A 10,759-nucleotide genomic window follows, 5' to 3' on the forward strand; every position below is an offset into this window, starting at 1 on the left:
GAAAGTATTTCAAAGAGGAGAAAGTATCAAATATTGCTTGGGAAATGAAGGGTATATATTTATTAAACATTAAAACATTTTTGGGGACTAGCAAGAAGTGTGGTTATTAAGGCATTATACTCCAGCATGGCCTACTACAGTTCAAGTCCCAGACCAGTAGCTTGAAAATCACACCAAACATGTCTGTGTGCATGACCAAAATCCCGGGTGGTTTGCTTCTCACTTTCTCTCTCTCTCAAATTAAAATAAAATGAATAAATAACTAAACTAATTCTTTTTAAAAAAATATTTTTATTTTAAAAAGCATTATAATATCCTTAAATAGTTTCTATAGCTTATAAATACTTAACATAAAAATATAGCCAGTTTTCATAGTTGCTTTACTACAAGTAAGAGAACAATCCATTTCATTCTTAGCAGTCTGATGTAACAAAACACATGAAAGTTTCTTCCTCAATGTGTTACACTCAGCACCTATCACTCATAAGATTGTATAAGAAAATCACTAGATTAATTAAAATTAATTAAAATTAATCCATTGAAAAATAACCTTTAAGCAAGTTACTATCCAAAAAATTAAAGGTATACTGTTAGAAAATAAAATAGAAAAAAACCTTACTTAAATTAAGATAAATTTCATCTGTTTTTTCTCTTCATGACTGGAAAGGAATTATATTGGTTAGAGAGTTCCTGATCTCTGTAGAACTACATTTATTATTATCTGTGATCACCAAAGTTAGTGAATAGAATGGAAGTCAGCATTTAACACTGACTAAATGATTTCTAAGATACAGACTCTGTCCTAGGTGCTGAGTAATTAGAGAAAAGGCTCCATTCCTGTCCGGAAAGACCTTACGTTCCAGTAAAGTACACAAGCAGGTGGGGTCAGCTAGTCCAGAATGAAGGTCATCCAACACTTCCCAAAGATGATTGTGGAGCAGAGCCTTCTTAGTCCTTTGCTAGATACACTCACCTGAGTGGTTTATGTAAACAGACTTCTTCCTTGAGATTCTATTGAAATGCCAAGTACACAGGCACCTTCTAAGTGTTCTATGCAGATGAATACCAGCTTTTGTCTTATGAATCTGGGGTCCTCAAGCAATGAAATGATTAATATCCCACCTAAGGTTACACATCTATAATCCCAGGTTAGGATCCAACATCCTACCACCCCACATTCCTACCCACGTCTGCCTGGCTTCAAAGTTACCCTCTCTCCTCTATTTCACGTGCCTTCCATCACTGATTCAGTTTATATCAGTCAACAAAAGCAATGGAAAATGTCAGACCTAACATAGATTAAACATGTTTCCATTTGTCCTCTCTAAACATATCATTTTCTTCATTTTTCATATAACTATTAGTCTTTCTCTAAAATCTCCTTCAGTTTTCTTCAGATTATCATGAATGCCCAAATATCCTGTGTAAGTCAAATTTATAAAATTAGAAGAATTGACCTCAAAATCAAGATGGATTATAATTCATCTTTAAACTAGAAATATCATCCTCTAGTTTTAATTCTCTTTAATTCTACCTAGACAACTTATCCTACAACTTCCTTTTCCCTGATAGAGTACCTTCATCTTTTTTTTTTTTTGGAGAGGTTTTCGCTATAGGGCACGTGTGCTCGCCGGACAGAGAGAGACATAGAGACAGAAAACGAGAAATCACCCCCCAGGGGGGATGGTCATGCCACAATCCCTTCTCCTCCATTCTCCTCTTGGGATCTTGGGCACGCATGCACACGTGCCCAGCGTGAGTTTTAAGCCACCGGGTCCGGGACTCGAACCCTGGTCGAGTACGTGGGAGTCCAGCAGCATAGCCATTACGCTAACTGCTGGTTCCCAGTACCTTCATCTTTAAGTCAACTTACAAATGCATGTCATTTACAAACTGACCCATGTTTTAGGTAGAGCTAAAGCAAGTCAATGACCCTCCAGGAGATGACTTTGGGCCCAAGCTGGCAGAGGGTCATGACATCTACCTAAATATCACTGGAATTCAATGATAAAACTTCTGTCTTTAGTGGTATTCCAGCAGGCCTTTGAAATTTGTGACCATGCAATCTCCTTTTACATTGATCATCCTAACTGCCTCACACTGGTTATTACATACCTCTGGGCACAAAGCAGATCACAGGTATTCAAATTCTTCAGAAGCTTCCCACTAGCTTGACATGTAAGGAAGAGATTTCATCCTTTTGTCTTTATATACTTGAGAGTAATTCGGAGTGTGACATTTGGTATACTCAATAACTATATCCAGTTAGTAGAAACTGATGGAATACTACAATCTGCACAGTCTACAGTGGCCATTGCAGTAAGGCTCAGAAAGAAGAACAGACTTTCTGGAATTCTATGTTGCCATTTCCCCCACTTGTCTAGAAATCTATGAGTGTGAACCACAATTCTCTAGGCTAGGGATATTCAGGAAAATTAAGTAGTGATAAAAATGCATTACATGCTAGGTATCTAATAACTCTTGAAAAGACTCATTGTAATACCTGTGAAAGGTATTATGATCTCAGTTATAGAGAAGAAATAAGACACAAAGCAGTTATGTAAATATGCTTGAGGCGCTGTAACAATGAAAATGTGGAGTCCAGATTCAAGCTCAGCAACTTAGTTTTAGAATTCAGATGAAGTTTGTTTAGAAAATTTAAGATAACTTTCTTAGGAGTCACAAATAGAAAATATCTCTGTCTGTTACTCCAGAAGGATTTTTGGACAAGCCAGAACTAAAGAATTATTATTATATAGCTTCAGAAATAGATAAACCACTAAATATTAACTGATTCTTCATTAATAAATGGTTGATGCTACTATCAAATATTATGTCATATCCTAATATTAATGCAGAAACCTAAACCGTACATTCCAGTATCATAGAGTATGTTTTATATGTTCAATATTTTTTAAAAAGTCACTAAAAGAATAAAGAAACCAAAGAACAGCCTTTTAGTCCTAAAGCTACTGATCCATATTCTCATATAAACTATATATAGAAGACTAACAGCTAAGTCCATTCAGAAAACACACAGTATGGTCTTTTATTGCAGACACTTTCACAATCAATTCAACTCAATGAGGAAAGGCCCATCAATCAATCAGTCAGACAGTTAATCAAAACACACTCTGAAGAGTCTATCAAGTCACAGTTTTGAAAGGAATTTAACTTTGATTATTCGAGCACTAAGAATACCTGAGTTTGAAGAGCTGGGTTGTTTCCAAATAGAAGATGGAGCAACCTTCTTTCTATGAAATAGATTGGCCCATGTTATTCAAAATGGGGTCAGCCAATCAATCCACTATCTGAAAAGCAATTCTTTCTAAATGTTTACAAGTAACCAAGAATAGAGGAGAGATAACAGTGTAATAACAGTGTTCATTTTGTTCCTTTTAAACCTCTACAGAAACATGTTACATATAGAAAGATGTGAGCTTTAAACGACTCCACACCATTAAAGAGCAATTATACATCAAGGAAGAAATAGATGAGGTAAAATTGCACCAGCCAGATTGACTTCTCCCCTTCTCACTTAATTCAAATTCAGGTAGAAAAATCAGTGCTTTTCTTTGAAGTCTCAATTTTTGTATCTCTTTCCTCAAGCAATCTCCAAAGCTTGACTAAAAGCTGCACAGCTGCACAGAAAAAAAAAATTCAAACTATTATAAGCTTGTATCATATAATAAAATGTTCTGTTGAGTAAGAAACCTTGTTTTTAACTAGTCAATAAGGCCCGTGGACTAATCTTATAAATGCCTATCTAAATAAGTTCTAAGTTCCATTGAACATCATATCTAATGTAAGTTATCTGAGTTCCTAAAAGTCGACTAAAAACATTGCCCCTGTCCTTAGGGAGGATTCTTAGAAATTGCAGGCAGAAAAAGTAGAAACAAATTTAGACTAATTTATATGGAAAGCAAAATGCATTCATTGCTAAACAGCACAATTCCACTTAAATATGTTTGGATAATTTTTGTAACTTAATTGCATGAATTTAAAATGAATTCTAATCTATTTCTCAAGATAATCTACAAAACTAACCTCAAGAAGTAACAAAAAAGAAAACAAGAAAGAAAGGAAAAAATGAAAAATAGCCAACTCTGTGGCCTGGTGGTTAAGGCAGCTGCATCCTTCAGAGTTGAGGGGCAGCTTGAATGGGCCTGGCAGCTTGAGAAACACACTGGGTACATGTGTGTGCATATCCAAAATCCAAAAAAAGGGGAGCAATAGAAAGGAAGGGATTTCAGGATCAGCAGTTGGAGTAATGGCTATGTCGCTGGACTCCCATGTAGATGACTGTGGTTCGAGTCCCAGACCCAGTGGCGTAACCTCATGCCGGCCGCGTGTGCGTGTGTGCCCAAGATCCTGAGAGGAGAATGGAGGAGAAGAGATTGCAGCCTGGCCATCCCCACTGAGGGTGATTTCTTGCTTTCTGTTTCTTTGTCTCTCTCTGTCTTTCTGGCAAACACTCTCGTCCTATAGCAAAAACCTCTTTAAAAATAAAGAAATGTGATTATGCACTGTGGTGGTGGGGGGGTGGGGAGGGTGCTTCCTCTCCCTCTCTCCTTATCTTTGTGTCTTTATATTGTTCAGGTGAATGCACATGCTCGCTGGTCAAAAAAAAAAAAAAAAAAAAAAGAAAGATACTATACCTTTGACCTTTGACTGTATACAAGTTCATCTTCTGCTCCTACATATTTAAATCAAATCAAACATTTCTTAAAATCTTTACAAACAAAAGTTATGAACAAATCCAACCAGTTCCGTAACTGTAAGAGTTATGGGTCATTTCTCCCACAGAACATGAAGATAAAATGAGAAAGAACAAAGATTTCTTAATTCCTTTTGAGTCATCCATTCTCAGTAATATCCTGAATGGAGTAGTTAGTGTGGCTGATAGAACATATTTTGCAGTCAAATCAAACATTTCTTTTTTTTTTTTTTTTTTTGGGGAGGTTTTCGCTATAGGGCGCGTGCCCTCACCAGACAGACAGAGAGAGACAGAGAGACAGAAAGCGAGAAAGCGAGAAATCATCCCCCCCCCAGAGGGGATGGCCATGCTGCAATCCCTTCTCCTCCATTCTCCTCTCGGGATCTTGGGCACGTACGCACACGCGCCCGGCGTGAGTTTAAGCCACCGGGTCCGGGACTCGAACTGCGTTCGACTACATGGGAGTCCAGCAACATAGCCATTACACTAACTGCTGGTCCCAAATCAAACATTTCTTAATGTGCATGCATGCCCCAAACCCTGACAGGATGGAGACAGAGAGGTGCTTGTGATGTCACTGTGCCCCATGAGTGGGTACATTCTCTTTCTCCCTCTCTGTATCTCTTTTGTGAGTGCACATGCCCATAAGATTTTATCTTTCTATCAGAATCCTGTAGTCAGTCCATAGCGTGTACATTTTATATGAATAACTGAATTAACAGAAGGTTAAAATATTCAACATAATCTCATGATTCTTTAAAGTCAACATGTATTATAATGTACTGTCTGTGATGCCATAGGACACAGAATATTTCAGCAGACATACCAAGTGTGCCAATTCTCCAGTAACATTATCAACAATGTGTAAGAAACATTTTCAGGGATCTAACACTAGGCCTAGAATGAGAATCTGGGATGTGAGGCATTAGAATTCAGAAAGAGAACTCTAACAGTTATGGGTCATTTGTTCATCTTCCTCCAAGGAGCAAAAGCAAAATGCTGCCCCCATGGAGTATATAAAAAGTTCTTTTGACCTTCAGGTAACTAATGCTACTTTGTTTTGTTTTGTTTAGAAAACAAAAAGTTTATTTTGTTTTGGTTTCAGACAAGTGAAAATAAAACTCACCATGATCACTGATGAATACAGAACATCTTGAAGTAGAGGAGAAAGATTCGAGGTGTAGAACCATATTGATTTATGGTGTGTCCTACACTCTCTGAGACTTCCTGTGAGAAAAATGTCCACATATTAGTTTATTTCCAACTGTGGCCGCTAAATTTTAAAAACCACAATATATTCACTGATATTTTGTATACCTAGGCTATTTTGCAATCCTATTCTGCCATATTTTAACTTATATACTCTATGAAACACTTTTTCTTATCAAAGACACTATCGACCATCCTAGAAACTTAAAAACTTTTGTTGATTTTATCAAATTTCATTACAAAAAAGTTGACATTTCATGAGTAAAATTATTTTAGTGCTGTCCTAACTAAGTTGTGGTTAGATTATTTAATTTAGACAGTTCACAACAAATTGATGATTACATTTTCTTTTTTGTTTATTTGCTTGTTATTTTATTTTTAATTATTTTTATTTATTATTACTATACATTCAATCGTTATACATCATTTAGTTTGTAAAGAGATTTTATCCAACCTGATATACACCACACAGCAGGCAAGTTGAGAATACTATACGTGACATCTCCAACAGGCAACAAATCATATCTGTGCCCCACAAATGTCTTACTTCTCTATTTTTCCCCAAATTCCCCTTCCTGCACTCTTCCCTCAACTACTCTCCTTTCATTTTGTCCTCAAGGTCCATAACATTTTTCAATGCCATTATGTTCTCCAGTCCTTCAGTCTCTACCATAGGATATAGACAGTTGGTACATGTTAAGTGAAGATATACAACTATCTGTTTTACAGCCTGACTAGCTTCACTTGACAATAAATCTTGCATATTCACCCACTTTCTATCAGATCTTGTTGTTTTTTATGGCTGAATAGCATTCTATGGAGTATATGTGCCACACTTTTTCAATTCATTCATCTGTGTGTGGACATTTGGATTGGTTCCATGTCTCAGCAATCATGAATAATGCAGCAATAAATATAGTTATGCAAGCATTTTTCCAACTGAGCATTCTCCTATCTTTTGGGTAGATACCCAGTGGTGGAACTGCTGGATCATATGGTAGTTCTATTTGAAGGTCTTTGAGGAACCACCATACTGTTCTCTACAGTGGCTGGACCAATTTACATTCCCACTAACAATGTATGAGAGTTCCCCTTTCACCACATCCCCACTAGCACTTACCATTTTTTTCTATTAGTATATTTGCCTTTTTAAGTTCATTTATCTTTTTTCTAGTTACAAGTGCACTGTAATTTTCTTCTGAAACATTTTTAATTAATTAATTCCCTAAGCATCGTCACAGCATACAAAATGTGATTTCCCATCCAGAATATACTGCATAGTGGCTTAATCATACATGTTATTATAAATAATTCATATATATATTATATATATATATATATATATAAAACTATAAATGAAACTATTACCCCTATTTCTCACCCTCTGCCATTCCCACCCTCCTCCCACATTACTTCAGGTGTCTACAGTTGTTTTCCATTACTTTTTTTCCCCACATTATATTGATTCACAAAATTTCTTAAATAATGTAACTGCTTTTAATAGCAAGTTCAGTTGGTATATACATGTCTGAATTAAGGCATGAAACTCTGAGTAGAATGAATACACTGTAAGGCAGCACCTAGCTGATACTATATAGCTTATTACTCTCATTAAATAGGCATTTTTAAATATATTTTTTAATTTCAAGGAAAGAAGTTTTATCAAAGAAATCCTGAGGAACTTTGCCTAAAACTTAAAGCCAGGAACAGCTTAGAATTCTGTTCAGATAGTAGGTACATGAACATACTGGCAGCCCAGGACAGTATAAAAATCTTAAAACCAGAAAACAAAGCCTAGAAGAAAACCAGCAATGTTTTAGTCAAAAGTCATAAAATGCTATTTCACCAGTTCAGTCTCATGTACTTAATCTGTCTTCTTTTGTGGCTAGGTCTTCTCAATTAAATTCTGGGATATAATATTCAATTCCAGACTTGTCCCTACAATTAAGTTGGCCATTTTCTTAGATTTGAACTCTTATTTCTGTATGTCTGTATTTAATTTTCCTGGTATAGCACTCCCTTGAGAACCTCTTGGAGATCTGTCCTGGTGTTGGTAAATTCTTTCAGGTTTTGTTTATCTGAGAATGTTCTTGTCTTTTCTTCCCTTATGAAGGATAATCTTGCTGGATATAGTATTCTTGGTTGAAATTGCTTTTCCCTTAACACATTGAATATATTTTCCCATTCTTTCCTCGCTCGCATTGTTTCTGATGAGAGGTCTGCCATTACTCTGATGGGACATCCTTTGTAGGTAACTTGATGTTTTTCTTTTGCCAATCTTAGTATCTTGTCTTTCTCTGTGGTTTTGGTCAATCTGGCTATAATGTGTCTTGGAGAAGATCTTCTTGGGTTGATTCTATTTGAGGTCCTTTGTATTTCTTGGGACTGGATCTTTGAGTGACTTTCTAGGTTTGGAAAGTTTTCTTGCAGTATTTCATGGAATAGATTATCAGTGCCCTTATGAGTCTCTTCACCTTCTGGAATACCAATTATCCAATGTTTGGACATTTGACGGTATGTAGTATTTCTTGTATATTATTCTCATTTTGGGGGACCATTTTCTCAGTATTCATGGTGGATTTTTCTAGGCCAGAGATTCTATTTTCTACATCTGAGATGCTATTTCTTGTATGATCTAATCTGCTTTTAATACTTTCAAGGGGGATTTTGACTTCTTTTATTATAGACTTCATCTCTAACAGGTCCATTTGATTCTTTTTTATAGTGTGTATTTCCTCTTTTAGATCTAGCAAGACTTTCCTCACCTCCTGAAATTCATCAGCTCCTTTCTCCTGCCTCTTCTACAGTTCATTTTCTCTCTTCTTCCAACATTGTTAGCTTTTTCACTATAAATATTCTAAATTCTTTATCAGATGTTTCCATGTACTGTCTGAGGAAGAAGAGGAGTTATTCTTTTCCCTTGGAGGAGAAGTATTTTCTTGCTTTCCCATATTTCTTGTGACCCTGCAGTGATTTCTGGATGGATAGTACGTTTCTTCCTAATTTTTGAAGTTCAATCTGAGCATTCAGAGGCATGCAGAAGGAGGTGATCTGCAATCTCTCTTCTGTTCCGTTTTCACTCTTTGATTCCATGGGAATAGAGGAATATTCTGACCCTCATTGTATTCAGATGTTTGGATCCTGTTCACTTGGACCTGTCTAGACACTTAGTGAGAAGAGGCTGAGCAGCCAATGAATAAAGATAAAGAAAAAAAGGAAAAGAATAGGAGAAAAGAAAAGAAGTAGAAAAAGGAAAAGAAAAGAAAGAAAAAGATGGTACTAAAAAAGTTAGATTTTAATTTTAAAAAGCAAAAAAAAATGAAAAATTTGTTATGCATATTTCAGAGCTCAAGTTTGGAATCCATCTCAGGATGGGCCTGGCCTGGGTTTGTGCCTTTCCCCCTAGAAATGAATCTGGAAGAAGAAGTCTCAGCAGAAAAAATCTTCATTTTTGATCAAGGGAAGCAATATTTCAGAGCTAAAGTTCCGTATCTATCTCAGGATCTTTTTTTATTTTTAAATCTTCACCATTCTGACTGGGATTAGGTGGCATTTCTCTTATGATGAGGGATGTTGAGTATTTTTTCATATGCTTTTTGGCTGTTCATATATCTTCCATAGAGAGTTCTTTATTCAGCTCATTTTCCCATCTTTTAATTGGGTTAATCATTTTATTCAGAGCAAGCTGCTTGAGTTCCTTGTGTATTCTGATTATTAGTCCCTTATCTGAGGCATATTAACCTGCAAAAAAATGAACTTGAACCCCTCTCTGTCGCCATTAACAAAAATCAACTCAAAGTGGATCAAAGATCTAGGCCTAAGACCATAAACGATAAAACTACTGGTGGAAAACACTTGGAAACTCTATGAGACATTGAGGTAGGCAAAGACTTCTTAAGCAAGACCCCCCCCCCCCGCGCCGCAAAAGCACAGGCAATAATCCCCAAAATAGACAGATGGAATTAAGATTAAGAAGTTTCTGCACAGTAATTAGTGTGAATTGACGACCCTCGGAAGGGGAAAGAATTTTTGCTAATACTGTTTTGAAGAGAAATTAATGTGTCACATTAAATTCTACAATGGGAACCCAAAAGTCAGCAGCAGAAGGCCCAAAGTCAATAGCAAATGTTCCATTTTTTTAAGTAGACTGAACAACTTGTGGTCAAATTCCATTGCTTTGACTTATTGGCATCTGTATTGTTAGCAATAACAATGCAAAGACCAGACGGTAACCTGTGTTCATTAGGTGCTTAGTAATATATGTAATTTGGAATTTAAGACTATCAGCCACTGGAGCCAGTAGGTGGTATAGCGCTTAAGACACTGGACTCCCATATGACTGACCACTGTTTAAGTCCCAGATGCAGTGGTTTGAAAGTCATGCCAGACACTTGTATGTAAGTGCCCAAAATCCCAAGAAGAGACTGGAGGGAAAAGGATTGTAGAATGGACATTTCCCTTGGGGGATGACTTCTCACTTTCCTTCTCTCTGTCTCTTTCTTTTTGTTTTTTTCAGGTGATCAAATGTCCCCTATGGCGAAAAAAAAAAAAAAGAGAGAGAGAGAGAGAGAGAAATAAGAAAAGGAAAGAATGTGTATTAAACACTGTATATATTCCTACATCCTTGAAAATTATACCAGCTTACTCTGAGAAATCCCTGTTAGCTGTTAGACAGATTCTTTATGATTAATGATAATAATGAATTACAGTTAATGGGATTTTCACTGAAAACAGCCACTGAAATTAGATGTTGAAAGGGGAATAAATGGAAGATAAAAGAGGGAAACACTTGTCAAAAAAAGACATCTAGATTTAAAAAGATTGAAAAATATC

The sequence above is a fragment of the Tupaia chinensis genome, unplaced genomic scaffold, assembly GCF_000334495.1.
Source record: "Tupaia chinensis unplaced genomic scaffold, TupChi_1.0 Scaffold000557_1, whole genome shotgun sequence".
In the NCBI taxonomy this organism is placed as follows: Eukaryota; Metazoa; Chordata; class Mammalia; order Scandentia; family Tupaiidae; genus Tupaia; species Tupaia belangeri.